This window comes from Gorilla gorilla, chromosome 23, assembly GCF_029281585.2.
Source record: "Gorilla gorilla gorilla isolate KB3781 chromosome 23, NHGRI_mGorGor1-v2.1_pri, whole genome shotgun sequence".
NCBI classification, from domain to species: domain Eukaryota; kingdom Metazoa; phylum Chordata; class Mammalia; order Primates; family Hominidae; genus Gorilla; species Gorilla gorilla.
This window is the reverse complement of record NC_086018.1, coordinates 4,598,412-4,619,849: the sequence shown is the minus strand read 5'-3', so window position 1 is coordinate 4,619,849 and position 21,438 is coordinate 4,598,412.

Here is a 21,438-nt window from a genome sequence, read left to right as displayed (position 1 = left end):
TCGTGAAATTCGATCTTTTATGTACAGTATATAATAAATACTTGGTGAAATTTGATATTTTATCTACAGTATATAGTATATGTTTGGTGTACTTTGATATGTCATCTACAACATATAGTACATATTTGGTGTACTTTGATATTTTATGTACAGTATACAATATATATTTGGTGTACTTTGATATTTTATGTACAGTATATAGTATATATTTGGTGAAACTTGATATTTAATGTACTGTACATAATATATATTTCGTGAAATTGTATATTTTATGTACAGTATATAATATATATTTGTTTCACTTTGGTATTTTATGTACAGTATATAATATATATTTGATTTACTTTGATATTTTATGTACGGTATATAATATATGTGTGGTGAAATTTGATATTTTACGTACAATATATAGTATATATTTGGTGAAATTTGATATTTTATGTACAGTATATAATATATATTTGGTGAAATTTGATATTTTACGTACAGTATATAGTACATATTTGGTTGAATGTGGTATTTTACATACAGTATATAGTATATATTTGGTAAAATTTCATATTTTATGTGCAGTATATAGTATATATTTGGTTAAATTTGATATTTTATATACAGTATATAGTATATATTTGGTGAAATTTGATATTTTATATACAGTATATAATATATGTTTGGTGCACTTTAATATTTTATGTACAGTATATTATATATTTGGTGAAATTTGATATTTTATGTACAGTATATAATATATATTCGGGGAAATTCGATATTTTATGTACAGTACATAATATATATTTGGTGAAATTTAATATTTTATAAACAGTATATAGTATATATTTGGTGAAATTTGATATTTTGTATACAGTATATAATATATATTTGGTGTACTTTCATATTTTATGTACAGTATATTATATATTTACTGAAACTTGATATTTTATGTACAGTATATAATATATATTTCTTGTACTTTCATATTTTATGGGCATTATATAGTGTATATATGGTGAAATTTGATATTTTATATTTGGTGAAATTTGATATTTTATGTACAGTATATAATATATATTTGGTGTACTTTGATATTTTATGTACAGTATATAATATATATGATGAAATTTGATATGTTTTGTACGGTATATATTATATATTTGGTGAAATTTTATATTTTAAGTACAGTATATAATATATATTTGGTGAAATTTGATATTTTATGTACAGTATATAGTATATGTTTGGTGTACTTTTATATTTTATATACAGTATACAGTATATGTTTGGTGAAATATGATATTTTATGAGCAGTATATTATATATATCTGGTGAAATTTGGTATTTTATGTACGGTACATAATATATATTAGGTGAAATAGGATATTTTATGTAGAGTATAGAATATATATTTGGTGAAATTTGATATTTTATGTACAGTATATAATATATATTTGGGGAAATTTGGTATTTTACGTACAGTGTATTGTATATGTTTGGTGAAATTTGATATTTTATGTACAGTGTATAATATATATTTGGAGTACTTTGATATTTTATGTTCAGTATATAATATATATTTGTTGAAATTTGATATTTTATGTACAGTATACAGTATATATTTGGTGAAGTTTGATATGTTATCTACAGTATATGATATATAGTTGGTATACTTTTATATTTCACATACAGTATAAAATATATATTTGGTGTACTTTCATATTTTATGTACAGCTTATAATATATATTTGATGAAATTTGATATTTTATGTACAGTATATAATATATATTTGATTTACTTTGATATTTTATTTACTGTACATAATATATATTTGTTGTATTTTGACATTTATGTACAATATATAATATATGTTTGGTGAAATTTGACATTTTATGTACAGTATATAATACATGCTTGGTGAAATTTGATATTTTATGTACAGTATATAGTATATATTTGGTGAAATTTGATTCTTCATCGACAGTATATAATACATATTTGGTGAAGTTTGATATTTTATTTACAGTATATAGTATATATTTGTTGAAATATGATATTTTATGTACAGTTCATAATATATATTTAGTGTACTTTCATATTTTATGTACAATATATTATATATTTGGTGAAATTTGATGTTTGGTGTACAGTATATAGTATATATTTCATGAAATTTGATATTTTATGTACACTATATAACATATATTTGGTGAATTTTGATATTTTATGTACACTATAAAATATATATTTCGTGAAATTTCATATTATATGTACAGTATATAATATATATGGTGAAATTTGATATTTTGTGTTCAGTATATAATATATATTTGGTGTAATTTGATATTTTATGTACAGTATATAATATATATTTGGTGAAATTTGACATTTTATGTACAGTATATAGTATATATTTTGTGAAATTCGATATTTTATGTACAGTATATAATATATACTTGGTGAAATTTGATATTATATATACAGTATATAGTATATATTTAGTGTACTTTGATATGTTATATACAGTATATAGTACATATTTGATGAACTTTGATATTTTATGTACAGTATATAATATATATTTGGTGTACTTTCGTATTTTATGTACAGTATATAGTTTATATTTTGTGAAATTTGATATTTAATGTACAGTATATAATATATATTTTGTGAAATTGTATATTTTATGTACAGTATATAATATATATTTAGTGTACTTTGATATTTTATGTACAGTATGTAATATATATTTGGTAAAATTTGATATTTTATGTGCAGTATCTCATATATATTTGATGTTCCTTGATATTTTATGCACAGTATATAATATAGATTTGGTGTACTTTGATATTTTATGTACAGTATATAATATGTATTTTGGGAAATTCGACATTTTATGTACAGTATATAATATATATGATGAAATTTGATATGTTTTGTACAGTATATAATTAATATTTGTTGAAATTTGATATTTTAAGTACAGTATATAAGATATATAGTGTACTTTCATATTTTAAGTACAGTATATAATATACATGGTGAAATTTAATATTTTATGTACAGTATATAATATATATTTGGTGAAATGTTATATTGTATGTACAGTACATAATATATATTTGGTGTACTTTGATATTTTATGTACAGTATATAATATATATGGTGTACTTTCATATTTTATGTACAGTATATAATATATATATGGTGAAATTTAATATTTTATGTACAGTATATAATATATATTTGGTGTAATTTGATATTTTATGTACAGTATAAAATATATATTAGGTGTAGTATGATATTTTTAATACAGTATATAACATATATTTGGTGTATTTTGTCATTTTATGTACAGTATATAATATATATTTGGTGTAATTTGATATTTTTTGTACAGTATATAGTATATATTTGGTGAAATTTGATATTTCATGTATAGTATATAATATATATTTGGTGTACTTCGATATTTTATGTATGGTATATAATATATATTTGGTGAAATTTGATATTTTACATACAGTATATAATATATATTTGGTTAAATTTGATATTTTATATACAGTATATAAGATATATTTGGTGTACTTTCATATTTTATGTACAGAATATAATATACATTTGGTGAAATTTGATATTTTGTTTGAAATATATAGTATATATTTTGTGAAATTTCATATTTTCTGTGCAGTATCTCATATATATTTGATTTACTTTCATATTTTATGTACAGTATCTAATACAGATTTGTTGTACTTTGATATTTTGGGTAGAGTATATAATATATATTTGGTGAAAATTGATATTTTATGTACAGTATGTAAGATATATTTGGTGTACTTTCATATTTTATGTGCAACATATAGTATATATTTGATGAAGTTTGATACTTCATGTACACTATATAGTATATATTTGATGAAATTTTATATTTTATGTACCGTATATAACATATATTTGGTGTAATTTCATATTTTATGTACAGCATATAGTATATATTTGGTGAAATTTCATATTTTATGTACAGTATATAATATATATTTTGTGTACTTTGATATTTTATGTACAGTATATAATATATATTTCATGAAATTTGATATTTTATGTAGGGTATATAATATATATTTGGGGAAATTTGGTATTTTACGTACAGTGTATTGTATATGTTTGGTGAAATTTGATATTTTATGTACAGTGTATAATATATATTTGGAGTACTTTGATATTTTATGTTCAGTATATAATATATATTTGTTGAAATTTGATATTTTATGTACAGTATACAGTATATATTTGGTGAAGTTTGATATGTTATCTACAGTATATGATATATAGTTGGTATACTTTTATATTTCACATACAGTATAAAATATATATTTGGTGTACTTTCATATTTTATGTACAGCTTATAATATATATTTGATGAAATTTGATATTTTATGTACAGTATATAATATATATTTGATTTACTTTGATATTTTATTTACTGTACATAATATATATTTGTTGTATTTTGACATTTATGTACAATATATAATATATGTTTGGTGAAATTTGACATTTTATGTACAGTATATAATACATGCTTGGTGAAATTTGATATTTTATGTACAGTATATAGTATATATTTGGTGAAATTTGATACTTCATCGACAGTATATAATACATATTTGGTGAAGTTTGATATTTTATTTACAGTATATAGTATATATTTGTTGAAATATGATATTTTATGTACAGTTTATAATATATATTTAGTGTACTTTCATATTTTATGTACAATATATTATATATTTGGTGAAATTTGATGTTTGGTGTACAGTATATAGTATATATTTCATGAAATTTGATATTTTATGTACACTATATAACATATATTTGGTGAATTTTGATATTTTATGTACACTATAAAATATATATTTCGTGAAATTTCATATTATATGTACAGTATATAATATATATGGTGAAATTTGATATTTTGTGTTCAGTATATAATATATATTTGGTGTAATTTGATATTTTATGTACAGTATATAATATATATTTGGTGAAATTTGACATTTTATGTACAGTATATAGTATATATTTTGTGAAATTCGATATTTTATGTACAGTATATAATATATACTTGGTGAAATTTGATATTATATATACAGTATATAGTATATATTTAGTGTACTTTGATATGTTATATACAGTATATAGTACATATTTGATGAACTTTGATATTTTATGTACAGTATATAATATATATTTGGTGTACTTTCGTATTTTATGTACAGTATATAGTTTATATTTTGTGAAATTTGATATTTAATGTACAGTATATAATATATATTTTGTGAAATTGTATATTTTATGTACAGTATATAATATATATTTAGTGTACTTTGATATTTTATGTACAGTATGTAATATATATTTGGTAAAATTTGATATTTTATGTGCAGTATCTCATATATATTTGATGTTCCTTGATATTTTATGCACAGTATATAATATAGATTTGGTGTACTTTGATATTTTATGTACAGTATATAATATGTATTTTGGGAAATTCGACATTTTATGTACAGTATATAATATATATGATGAAATTTGATATGTTTTGTACAGTATATAATTAATATTTGTTGAAATTTGATATTTTAAGTACAGTATATAAGATATATAGTGTACTTTCATATTTTAAGTACAGTATATAATATACATGGTGAAATTTAATATTTTATGTACAGTATATAATATATATTTGGTGAAATGTTATATTGTATGTACAGTACATAATATATATTTGGTGTACTTTGATATTTTATGTACAGTATATAATATATATGGTGTACTTTCATATTTTATGTACAGTATATAATATATATATGGTGAAATTTAATATTTTATGTACAGTATATAATATATATTTGGTGTAATTTGATATTTTATGTACAGTATAAAATATATATTAGGTGTAGTATGATATTTTTAATACAGTATATAACATATATTTGGTGTATTTTGTCATTTTATGTACAGTATATAATATATATTTGGTGTAATTTGATATTTTTTGTACAGTATATAGTATATATTTGGTGAAATTTGATATTTCATGTATAGTATATAATATATATTTGGTGTACTTCGATATTTTATGTATGGTATATAATATATATTTGGTGAAATTTGATATTTTACATACAGTATATAATATATATTTGGTTAAATTTGATATTTTATATACAGTATATAAGATATATTTGGTGTACTTTCATATTTTATGTACAGAATATAATATACATTTGGTGAAATTTGATATTTTGTTTGAAATATATAGTATATATTTTGTGAAATTTCATATTTTCTGTGCAGTATCTCATATATATTTGATTTACTTTCATATTTTATGTACAGTATCTAATACAGATTTGTTGTACTTTGATATTTTGGGTAGAGTATATAATATATATTTGGTGAAAATTGATATTTTATGTACAGTATGTAAGATATATTTGGTGTACTTTCATATTTTATGTGCAACATATAGTATATATTTGATGAAGTTTGATACTTCATGTACACTATATAGTATATATTTGATGAAATTTTATATTTTATGTACCGTATATAACATATATTTGGTGTAATTTCATATTTTATGTACAGCATATAGTATATATTTGGTGAAATTTCATATTTTATGTACAGTATATAATATATATTTTGTGTACTTTGATATTTTATGTACAGTATATAATATATATTTGGTGTTCTTTCTTATTTTATGTTCAGTATATAGTACATATTTGGTGAAAATTGATATTTTATGTACAGTATATAATATATATTTGGTGTACATTGATATTTTATGTACAGTATGTAATATATACTTGGAGAAATTTGATATTTTATGTACAGTATAAAATAAATATTTGGTGAAAATTAATATTTTATGTACAGTATATAATATGTATTTGGTGAAATTTCATATTTTATGTACAGTATATAATATATATTTGGTGAATTTTGATATTTTATGAACAGAATATAATATATATTTGATTAAATTAGATATTTTATGTACAGTGTATAATATATATTTGTTGAAATTTGATATTTTATGTATGATTTTATGAAATTTGATATTTATGTATATAGCATATATTTGGTGAAGTTTGATATTTTATCTACAGTATACAATATTTATTTGGTATACCTTGATATTTAATGTACAGTATATAATATATATTTGGTTTACTTTGATATTTTATGTACAGTATACAATATATATTTGATTTACTTTGATTTTTTATGTATGGTATATAATATATATTTGGTGAAATTTGATATTTTATGCACACTATATAATATATATTTGGTGAAATTTGATATTTTATGTACAGTATATAATATATATTTTTTGTACGTTCATATTTTATGTGCAGTGTATAGTGTATATTTGGTGAAATTTGATATTTTATATTTGGTGAAATTTGATATATTATGTACAGTATATAATATATATTTGGTGTACTTTGATATTTTATGTACAGTATGTAATATATATTTGGTGAAATTTGATATATTATGTACAGTATATCATATATATTTGGTGAAATTTGATATTTTATGTGCAGTATCTCATATATATTTGATGTCCTTTCATATTTTATGCACAGTAAATAAAGTAGATTTGGTTTACTTTGATATTTTGTGTACAGTATATAATATATATTTGTTGAAATATTATATTTTATGTGCAGTATGTAATATATATTTGGGGAAATTCGATATTTTATGTACAGTATATAATATATATGATGAAATTTGATATGTTTTGTGCAGTATATAATATATATTTGGTGAAATTTGATATTTTAAGTACAGTAAATAAGATATATTCCGTGGAATTTGATATTTTATGTACAGTATATAATACATACTTGGTGTACTTTAAAATTTGATATACAGTATACAGTATATATTTGGTGAAATTTGATATTTTATGTACAGTATATTATATATATCTGGTGAAATTTGGTATTTTATGTACTGTATATAATATATATTTGGTGAAATTGGATATTTTATGTACAATATATAATACAAATTTGGTGAAATTTGATACTTTATATACAGTATATAATATATATTTTATGAAATTTGATATTTTATGTACAGTATATAATATATATTTGGGGATATTTGATATTTTATGTACAGTACATAATGTATATTTGGTGATATTTGATATTTTATGTACAGCATATGGTATATATTTGATGAAATTTGATATTTTATGTACAGTATATATTTTATATTTGGTGTACTTTGATATTTTATGTACAGTATATAATATATATTTGGTGTAGTTTGATATTTTATGTACAGTATACAATACACATTTGGTGATATTTGATATTTTATGTACAGTATATAATATATATTTGGTGAAATTTGATATTTTATGTACAGTATATAATATATATTTGGTGAAATTTGATATTTTATGTACAGTATATAATATGTATTTGGGGAAATTTGATATTTTATGTACAGTACATAAGATATATTTGCTGAAATTTGATATTTTTTGTACAGCATATAGAATATATTTGTTGAAATTTGATATTTTATGTACAGTATATAATATATATTTGGTGAAATTTCATATTTTATGTACAGTGTATTATATATGTTTGGTGAAATTTGATATTTTATGTACGGTAAATAATATATATTTGGTGAAATTTGATATTTTATTTACAGTATATAATATGTATTTGGTGTACTTTGATATTTTATGTATAGTTTTTAGTACATATTTGATTTACTTTGATATTTTATGTACAGTATATAATATATATTTGTTGTATTTTGACATTTTATGTACAGTATATAATATATATTTGGACTACTTTGATATTTTATGTACAATACATAATATATATTTGATTTACTTTGATATTTTATGTACGGTATATAATATATATTTGGTGAAATTTGATATTTTATGCACACTATATAATATATGTTTGGTGAAATTTGATATTTTATGTACAGTATATAATATGTATTTGGTGAAATTTCATATTATATGTACAGTATATAATATACGTTTGGTGAAGTTTGATACTTTATGTACAGATTATAATATATATTTGGTTAAATTAGATATTTTATGTACAGTAAACAATATATATTTGTTGAAATTTGATATTTTATGTACAGTATATAGTATATATTTGGTGATGTTTGATATTTTATCTACAGTATATAATATTTATTAGGTATACCTTGATATTTTATGTACATTATATAATATATATTTGGTTTACTTTGATATTTTATGCACAGTATGTAATATATATTTCATTTACTTTGATATTTTATGTACGGTATATAATATATATTTGGTGAAATTTGATATTTTATGCAAACTATATAATATATGTTTGGTGAAATTTGATATTTTATGTACAGTATATAATATATATTTGGTTGAATTTGATATTTTATGTACAGTATATAATATATATTTGGTGTACGTTCATATTTTATGTGCAGTGTATAGTGTATATTTGGTGAAATTTGATAATTTATACTTGGTGAAATTTGATATTTTGTGTACAGTATATAATATATTTTTGGTGTACTTTGATATTTTATGTACAGTATGTAATATGTATTTGTTGAAATTTGATATTTTATGTACAGTATATCATATATATTTGGTGAAATTTGATATTTCATGTGCAGTATCTCATTTATATTTGATATTCTTTCATATTTTATGCACAGTAAATAATGTAGAGTTGGTGTACTTTGATATTTTGTGTACAGTATATAATATATATTTGGTGAAATATGATATTTTATGTACAGTATGTAATATATATTTGGGGAAATTCGATATTTTATGTACAGTATATAATATATATGATGAAATTTGATATGTTTTGTGCAGTATATAATGTATATTTGTTGAAATTTGATATTTTATGTTCAGTATATAATATATATTTGGTGAAATTTGATATTTTATGTTCAGTATATAATATATATTTGGGGAAATTTGATATTTTATGTACAGTATATTATATATGTGTGGTGAAATTTGATATTTTATGTACGGTAAATAATATATATTTGTTGAAATTTGATATTTTATGTACAGTATATAATATATATTTGGGGTAGTTTCCTATATTATGTATAGTTTTTAATACATATTTGATTTACTTTGATATTTTATGTATAGTATATAATATATATTTGGTGTACTTTGATACTTTATGTAGAGTATATAATATATATTTCGTGAAATTTGATATTTTATGTACAGTATATCATATATATTTGGTGAAATTTGATATTTTATGAGCAGTATCTCATATATATTTGATATCCATTCATATTTTATGCACAGTAAATAATATAGATTTGGTGTACTTTGATATTTTGTGTACAGTATATAATATATATTTGGTTAAATATGACATTTTATGTGCAGTATATAATATACATTTTGGGAAATTCGACATTTTATGTACAGTATGTAATATATATGATGAAATTTGATATGTTTTGTACAGTATATGATATATATTTGGTGAAATTTGATATTTTAATACAGTATGTAAGATATCTTTGGTGAAATTTGATATTTTATGTACAGAATATAATATATATTTGGGGTACTTTTATATTTTATATACAGTATACAGTATATATTTGTTGAAATTTGATATTTTCCGTACAGTATATTACATATATCTGGTGAAATTTGGTATTTTATGTACAGTATATAATGTATATTTGTTGAAATTGGATATTTTATGTACAGTATATAATATATATTTGTAAAATTTGATATTTTATGTACAATATATAATGTATATTTGGTGAAAGTTGGTATTTTATGTACAGTATATAATATATATGTGGGGAAATTTGATATTTTCTGTACAGTACATAATATATCTTTGGTGAAATTTGATATTTTATGTACAGCATATAGTATATATTTGTTGAAATTTGATATTTTGTGTACAGTATATATTATATATTTGGTGTAGTTTGATATTTTATTTACAGTATACTATATATATTTGGTGAAATTTGATATTTTATGTACTGTATATATTATATATTTGGTGACATTTCATATTTTATGTACAGTATATAATATATACTTGGGGAAATTTGATATTTTATGTACAGTACATAATATATATTTGGTGAAATTTGATATTTTATGTACAGCATACAGTGTATGTTTGTTGAAATATGATATTTTTTGTACAGTATATATTATATATTTGGTGTACTTTGATAATTTATATACAGTATATAATATATATTTGGTGAAATTTGATATTTTATGTACAGTGTATTATGTATGTTTGGTGAAAATTGATATTTTATGCACAGTATATAAAGTAAACTTGGTGAAATTTGATATTTTATGTACAGTATTTAGCATATATTTGGTGAAATTTGATATTTTATCTACAGTATATAATACATATTTGGTGAAGTTTGATATTTTATATATAGAATATAGTATGTATTTGGAGAAATTTGATATTTTTTGTACACTATATAATGTATATTTAGTGTAATTTCAAATTTTATGTACAATATGTTATATATTTGGAGAATTTTGATATTTTATGGACAGTATATAATATATATTTGGTGTACTTTGATATTTTATGTACAGTATATAATATATATTTGATGAAATTTGATATTTTACGTACAGTATTTCATATATATTTGCTGAAATTTGATATTTTATGTGCAGTATCTCATACATATTTGATGTCCTTTCTTATTTTATGAACAGTATATAATTTATATTTGGTGTACTTTGATATTATGTGTACAGTATATAATATATATTTGGTGAAATATAATATTTTATGTGCAGTATATAATATATATTTGGGGAAATTCTATATTTTATGTACAGTATATAATATATATGATGAAATTTGATATGTTTTGTATAGTATATAATATATATTTGGTGTACTTTGATGTATTCTGTACAGGAAAGAGTATATATTTGGTGAAATTTAATATTTTATCTACAGTATATAATATATATTTGGTGTACTTTGATATTTTATGTACAATATATGATATATATTTGGTGCACTTTGATATTTTTTGTACAGCATATAACATATATTTGGTGTACTTTGATATTTTTTGTACAGTATATAGTATGTAGTTGGTGTACTTTGATATTTTATGTACAGTATATGATATACATTTGGTGAAGTTTGATATTTTATGTGCAGTATATAATATATTTGGTGATATTTGATATTTTATGTACAGTGTATAATATATATTTGATGTACTTTGATATTTTATGTACAGTATACAATATATATTTGGTGAAATTTGATATTTTCTGTACAGTATATAACATATATTTGGTGTACCTTGATATTTTATATACAGTGTATGATATATATTTGGTGTGCTTTGATATTTTTGGTACAGTTTATAACATATTTTTGTTGAAATTTGATATATTATGTACAGTATATAATATATATTTGGTGAAGTTTGATATTTTATATATAGTGTATTATATATATTTGGTGAAATTTGATATGTTATGTACAGTATATTATGTATATTTGGTGTACTTTATTATTTTATGTACAGTATACAATATATATTTGGTGTTCTTGGATATATTCTGTACAGGAAATAGTATGTATTTGGTGAAATTTGATATTTTATGTACAGAATATAATATATATTTGGTGTAGTTTGATATTTTATGTACAGTATATGATATATATTTGGTGCATTTTGATATTTTTTGTACAGTGTATAACATATATTTGGTGTAATTTGATATTTTATGTACAGTATATAGTATGTATTTGGTGTACTTTGATATTTTATGTACAGTATATGATATATATTTGGTGAAATTTGTTATTTACTGTACAGTATATAGCATATATTTGGTGTACTTTGATATTTTATGTACCGTATATAATACATGTTTGGTGTACTTTGATTTTTTATGTAGAGTATATAATATATATTTGGTGTACTTTGATATTTTATGTGCAGTATACGATATATATTTGGTGAAATTTTATATTTTATGTGCAGTATATAATGTATACTTTGTGAAATTTGATATTTTATATACAGTATATAATATATATTTGGTGAAATTTGATATTTTATGTACATTATATAATATATATTTGGTGTACTTTGATATTTTATGTGCAGTATACAATATATATGGTGTACTTTGACATTTTCTGTACAATATATAACATATATTTTTTGAAATATGATAATTTATGTACAGTAGATAATATATATTTGGTGAAGTTTGATATTTTATGTACAGTGTATTATATATATTTGGTGAAATTTGATATTTTATGTACAGTATATAGTGTATATTTGGTGTACTTTATTATTTTGCACCCATTATACTATATTTTTGGTGTACTTTGATATATTCTGTACAGGAAATAGTATATATTTGGTGAAATTTAATATTTTATGTACAGTATATAATATATATTTGGTGTACTTTGATATTTTATGTACAGTATATGATATATATTTGGTGCACTTTGATATTTTTTGTACAGCATATAACATATATTTGGTGTACTTTGATATTTTTTGTACAGCATATAGTATGTAGTTGGTGTACTTTGATATTTTATGTACAGCGTATGATATACATTTGGTGAAGTTTGATATTTTATGTGCAGTATATAATATATTTGGAGATATTTGATATTTTATGTACAGTGTATAATATATATATGATGTACTTTGATATTTTATGTACAGTATACAATATATATTTGGTAAAATTCGATATTTTCGGTAGAGTATATAACATATATTTGGTGTACTTTGATATTTTATGTACCGTATATAATACATGTTTGGTGTAGTTTGATAAATTTTGTACAGCATATAGTATGTATTTGGTGCACTTTGAAATTTTAAGTACAGTATAGATATATATTTGGTGAAGTTTGATAATTTATGTGCAGTATATAATATATATTTGGTGAAATTTGATATTTTATGTACAGTGTATAATATATATTTGGTGTATTTTGATATTTTATGTACAGTATAAAATACATATATGGTTAAATTTGATATTTTCTGTACAGTATATAACATATATTTGGTGTAATTTGATATTTTATGTACCGTATATAATACATGTTTGGTGTACTTTGACATTTTCTATACAGTATATAACATATATTTTTTGAAATATGATAATTTATGTACAGTAGGTAATATATATTTGTTGAAGTTTGATATTTTAGGTTCAGTGTATTATATATATTTGGTGAAATTTGATATTTTATGTACAGTATATAATGTATATTTGGTGTACTTTATTATTTTGTGTACAGTATACAATATATATTTGGTGTACTTTGATATATTCTGTACAGGAAATAGTATATAGTTGGTGAAATTTAGTATTTTATGTACAGTATATAATATGAATTTGGTGTACTTTGATATTATATGTACAGTATGTGATATATATTTGGTGCACTTTGATATTTTTTGTACAGTATATAACATATAATTGGTGCACTTTGATATTTTTTGTACAGAATTTAACATATATTTGGTGCACTTTGATATTTTTTGTACAGTATATAGTATGTTTTTGGTGTACTTTGATATTTTATGTACAGTATATGATATACATTTTGTGAAGTTTGATATTTTAAGTACAGTATATGATATATTTTGGGTGGAATTTGATATTTTTTGTCGAGTATATAATATATATTTGGTGAAATTTGATATTTTCTGTACAGTATATAATATATATTTGGTGTACTTTGATATTTTATGTACAGCATATAACATATATTTTGTGTACTTTGATATTTTATGTACAGTATATAATATATATTTGCTGTACTTTGTCATTTTATGTGCAGTATATAATATATATTTGTTGAAATTTGATATTTTATATGCAGTATATAATATGTATTTGGTGTACTTTGATATTTAATCTACAGCATATAATAGATATTGGGTGTTCTTTGAGGTTTTTTGTACAGTATATAATATATATTTGGTGAAATTTGATATTTTATGTACAGTATATAATATATATTTGGTGAAATTTGATATTTTATGGACAGTATATAATACATATTTGTTGTAGTTTGATATTTTATGTACAGTATATAATACATATTTGGTGTACTTTGATATTATATGTACAGTATATAATATATATTTGGTGAAATTTGATATTTTTTGTACAGTCTATAATATATATTTGGTGTACTTTGATATTTTATGTATAGTCTATAATATATATTTGGTGTACTTTGATATTTCATGTAAAGCATATAACATATATTTAGTGTACTTTGATATTTTATGTGCAGTATGTAATATCTATTTGCTGTACTTTGATATTTTATATGCAGTATATAATATATATTTGGTGAAATTTGATATATTATTTACAGTATATATCATATGTTTGGTTTATTTGATATTTTATGTACAGTATACCACATATATGGTGTACTTTCACATTTTCTGTACAGTATATAAAATATATTTGCTGAAATATGATATTTTATGTACAGTAGATATTACATATTTGGTAAAGTTTTATATTTTATGGACAGTATATAATATATATTTGGTGTACTTTGATATTTTATGTACAGTATATAGTACATATTTGGTGTGCTTTGATATTTTTTGTGCAGTATATAATACATATTTTGTGAAATTTGTTATTTTATGTACAGAATATAATATGTATTTGGTGAAATTTGATATTTTATGTACAGTATATAATATATTTGTAGAAATTTGATATTTTATGTACAGTATATAATAGATATTTGGTGAAATTTGATATTTTATGAAAAGAATATCATATATATTTGGAGTACTTTGATATTTTATGTGTAGTATATGATATATATTTGGTGAACTTTGATATTTTATGAGCAGTATATAATATATATTTGGTGAAATTTGATATTTTATGTACAGTATATTACATGTTTGGTGACGTTTGATATTTTATGTACAGTATATAATATATTTTGGGTGAAATTTGATATTTTATGTCCAGTATATAATATATATTTGGTGTACTTTGATATTTTATGTACAGTATATAATATATATTTGGTGTACTTGGATATTTTATGTACAGTATACAATTTATATTTGGTGTACTTTGATATATTATGTACAGTATATAATATATATTTGGTGAAATTTCATATTTTATGTACAGTATATAATACATATTTGGTGTACTTTGATATATTATGTACAGTATATAGTATATATTTGGTGAAATTTGATATTATAAGTACAGCATATAATATATATTTGGTGTAGTTTGGTATTTAACGTACAGCATATAATACATGTTGTGTGTACTTTGATGTTTTTTGTACAGTATATAATATATATTTGGTGAAATTTCATATGTTATGTACAGTATATAATATATGTTTGGTTTACTTTGATATTTTATGTGCAGTATATGATATATATTTGGTAAAATTTGATACTTTATTTGCAGTATATATTATATATTTAGTGAAATTTGATATTTCATGTACAGTATATAATATATATTTAGTGAAATTTGATATTTTATGTACAGTATATAATATATATTTGGTGAAATTTGATATTTTATGTACAGTATATAATATATATTTGGCGTACTTTATTATTTTAAGTGCAATATATGATATATATTTGGTGAAGTTTGGTATTTTATTTGCAGTATATAAAATATATTTGGTGAAATTTGATATTTTATGTACAGTATATAATATATATTTGTTGAAATTTTATATTTTATGTACAGTATATAATATATATTTTGTGTACTTTGATATTTTATGTACAGTATATAATATATATTTGGTGAAATTTGATATTTTATGAACAGTACATAGTATATTTTTGGTGTACTTTGATATTTTATGTGCAGTATATGATATACATTTGCTGAAGTTTGATATTTTATGTACAGTCTATAATATATATTTGGTGAAATTTGATATTTTATGTACAGTATATAACATGTTTTTGGTGTACTTTTATATATTATGTACAGTATAAAATATATATTTGGTGTACTTTGATATTTTATTTGCTGTATATGATATATATTTTCTGAATTTTGATATTTTATGTGCAGTATATGATATATATTTGGTGTACTTTGATATTTTATGTACAGTATATAATATATATTTGGTGAAAATTGATATTTTATGTACAGTGTATAATATATATTTGGTGAAATATGTTTTATGTGCAGTATATAATATATATTTGGTGTCCTTTGAAATTTTATGTGCAGTATATGATATATATTTGGTGAAGTTTGATATTTTATGTGCAGTATATAATATTTATTTGGTGAAATTTTATATTTTATTTACAGTATATAGTATATATTTGGTGAAATTTGATATTGTATGTGCGGTATATAATATACATGTGGTGTACTTTGATATTTTATATACAGTGTATGATATATATTTGGTGTGCTTTGATATTTTATGTACAGTATACAATATACATATGGTGAGATTTGATATTTTATGTCCAGTATATAATATATATTTGGTGAAATTCGATGTTTTATGTACAGTGTATAATATATATTTGGTGTACTTTAATGTTTTTTGTACAGTATATAATATATGTTTGGTGTATTTTGATATTTTTTGTGCAGTATATAATATATATTTGGTGAAATTTGATATTTTATGTACAGTATATAATACATATTTGGTGAAATTTGATATTTTATGGACAGTATATTGTATATATTTGGTGTACTTTGATATTTTATGTACAGTATATAATATATTTTTGGTGAAATTTGATATTTTATGAATAGTATATAATGTATATTTGGTGTACTTTGATATTTTATGTGCAGTATATGATATATATTTGGTGAAATTTGATATTTTATTTGCAGTATATAATATTAATTTGATGAAATTTGATATTCTATGTACAGTATATTATATATATTTGGTGAAATTTGATATTTTATGTACAGCATATTATATATATTTGGTGAACTGTGATACTTTATGTACAGTATATAATATATATTTGGTGTACTTTGATATTTTTTGTACAGTATATAGTGAATGTTTGTTGTACTTTGATATTTTATGTGCAGTATACGATATATATTTGGTGAAATTTGATATTTTATGTGCAGCATCTAATGTATACTTGGTGAAATTTGATATTTTGTACAGTATATAATATATATTTGGTGTGCTTCGACATTTTATGTACAGTATACAATATATATTGTGTACTTTGACATTTTCTGTACAGTATATAACATATATTTTTTGAAATATGATAATTTATGTACAGTAGATAATATATATTTGGTGAAGTTTGGTATTTTACGTACCATGTATTATATATATTTGGTGAAATTTGATATTCTATGTACAGTATATAATGTATATTTGGTGTACTTTGTTATTTTGTGTACAGTATACAATATAAATTTGGTGTACTTTGATATATTCTGTACCGGAAATAGTATATATTTGGTGAAATTTAATATTTTATGTACAGTATATAATATATATTTGGTGTAATTTGATATTTTATGTACAGTATATGATATATATTTGGTGCAATTTGATATTTTTTGTACAGTATATAAAATATATTTGGTGCATTTTGATATTTTTTGTACAGTATATATCATATATTTGGTGTACTTTGATATTTTTTGTACAGTATATAGTATGTATTTGGTGTACTTTGAAATTTTATGTACAGTATATGATAGACATTTGGTGAAGTTTGATATTTTATGTACAGTATATGATATATTTTGGGTGAAAATACATATTTTATGTCCAGTATACAATATATATTTGGTGAAATTTGATATATTATGTACAGTATATAATATATATTTTGTGTACTTTAATATTTTATGTGCAGTACATAATATATATTTGGTGTAGTTTGATATTTTATGTACAGTATATAATATATATTTGGTGTACTTTGATATATTATGTACAGTACATAGTATATATTTGGTGAAATTTGATATTATATGTACAGTATATAATATAAATTTGGTGTAGTTTCACATTTAATGTACAGCATATAATACATATTGGGTGTACTTTGATGTTTTTTGTACATTATATAATATATATTTGGTGAAATTTGATACTTTATGTACAGTATATAATATATATTTTGTGAAATTTGATATTTTATGGACAGTATATAATATATATTTGGTGTACTTTGATATTTTATGTACAGTATATACTATATATGGTGAAATTTGATATTTTATGTACAGTATATAATATATATTTGGTGTACTTTGACATTTTATGCGCAGTATATGATATATATTTGGTGAAGTTTGATATTTTATGGGCAGTATATAATATATATTTGGTGAAATTTGATATTTTATGTACAGTGTATAATATATATTTGGTGTACTTTGATATTTTTTGTACAGTATACTATATATATGGTGAAGTTTGATATTTTCTGTTCAGTATATAACATATATTTGGTGTACTTTGATATTTTATGTACCGTATATAATACATATTTGGTGTACTTTGATATTTTATGTACAGTATATAATATATATTTGGTGTACTTTGATATTTTATGTACAGTATATAATATATGTTTGTTGTACTTTGATATTTTATGCGCAGTATATGATATATATTTGGTGAAATTTGATATTTTATGTGCAGTATATAATATATATTTGGTGTACTTTGATATTTTATGTACAGTATATAATATATATTTGGTGAAATTTGATATTTTAAGTACAGTATATAACATACATTTGGTGAACTTTGATATATTATGTACCGTATATAATACATGTTTGGTGTACTTTTATATTTTATGTACAGTATATAATATATATTTGCTGTCCTTTGATATTTTATGTACAGTATATAATATATATTTGGTGAAATTTGATATTTTATGAACAGTATATAATATATATTTGGTGTACTTTGCTATTTTGTGTGCAGTATATGATATATATTTGGTGAAATTTGATATTTTATCTGCAGTATATAATATATATTTGGTGAGATTTGATATTTTTTGTACAGTATATAATATATATTTGGTGTACTTTGATATTTTATTTATTTATATAATACATATTTGGTGTATTTGATATTTTATGTACAGTATACTATATATATGGTGTACTTTCCCATTTTCTGTACAGTATATAACATATATTTGGTGAAATATGATATTTTATGTACAGTAGATAATACAGATTTGGTGAAGTTTGATATTTTATGTACAGTATATAATATATATTTGGTGTACTTTGATATTTTATGTGCAGTATATAATATGTATTTGGTGTACTTTGATGTTTAATCTACAGCATATAATACATATTGGGTGTACTTTGAGGTTTTTTGTACAGTATATATTATATATTTGGTGAAATTTGATATTTTATTAGCAGTATATATTATATATTTTGTGAAATTTGATATTTTTTGTACAGTATATAATATATATTTGGTGAAATTTGATATTTTATGTCCAGTATATAATATATATTTGGTGTACTTTGGTATTTTATGTACAGTATATAATATATATTTGGTGAAATTTGATATTTTTTGTACAGTCTATAATATATATTTGGTGTACTTTGATATTTTATGTAAAGCATATAACATATATTTTGTGTACTTTGATATTTTACGTGCAGTATATAATATCTATTTGCTGTACTTTGATATTTTATGTGCAGTATATAATATATATTTGGTGAAATTTGATATTTTATGTACAGTATATAATATATATTTGGTGAAATTTGATATATTATTTACAGTATATAATATAGGTTTGGTTTATTTGATATTTTATGTACAGTATACCAAATATATGGTGTATTTTCACATTTTCTGTACAGTATATAAAATATATTTGCTGAAATATGATATTTTATGTACAGTATATAATATATATTTGGTGTACTTTGGTATTTTATGTGCAGTATATAATATATATTTGGTGAAATTTGATATTTTATGTACAGTATATAATATATATTTGGTAAAATTTGATATTTTATGTACAGTGTGTAATATATATTTGGTGTACTTTGATATTTTATGTACAGTATACAATATATATATGGTGAAATTTGATAATTTCTGTACAGTATCTAACATATATTTGGTGTACTTTCATATTTTATATACTGTATATAATACATGTTTGGTGTACTTTGATATTTTATGTACAGTACATAATATATATTTGGTGAAATTGGATATCATATGTGCAGTATATAATACATATTT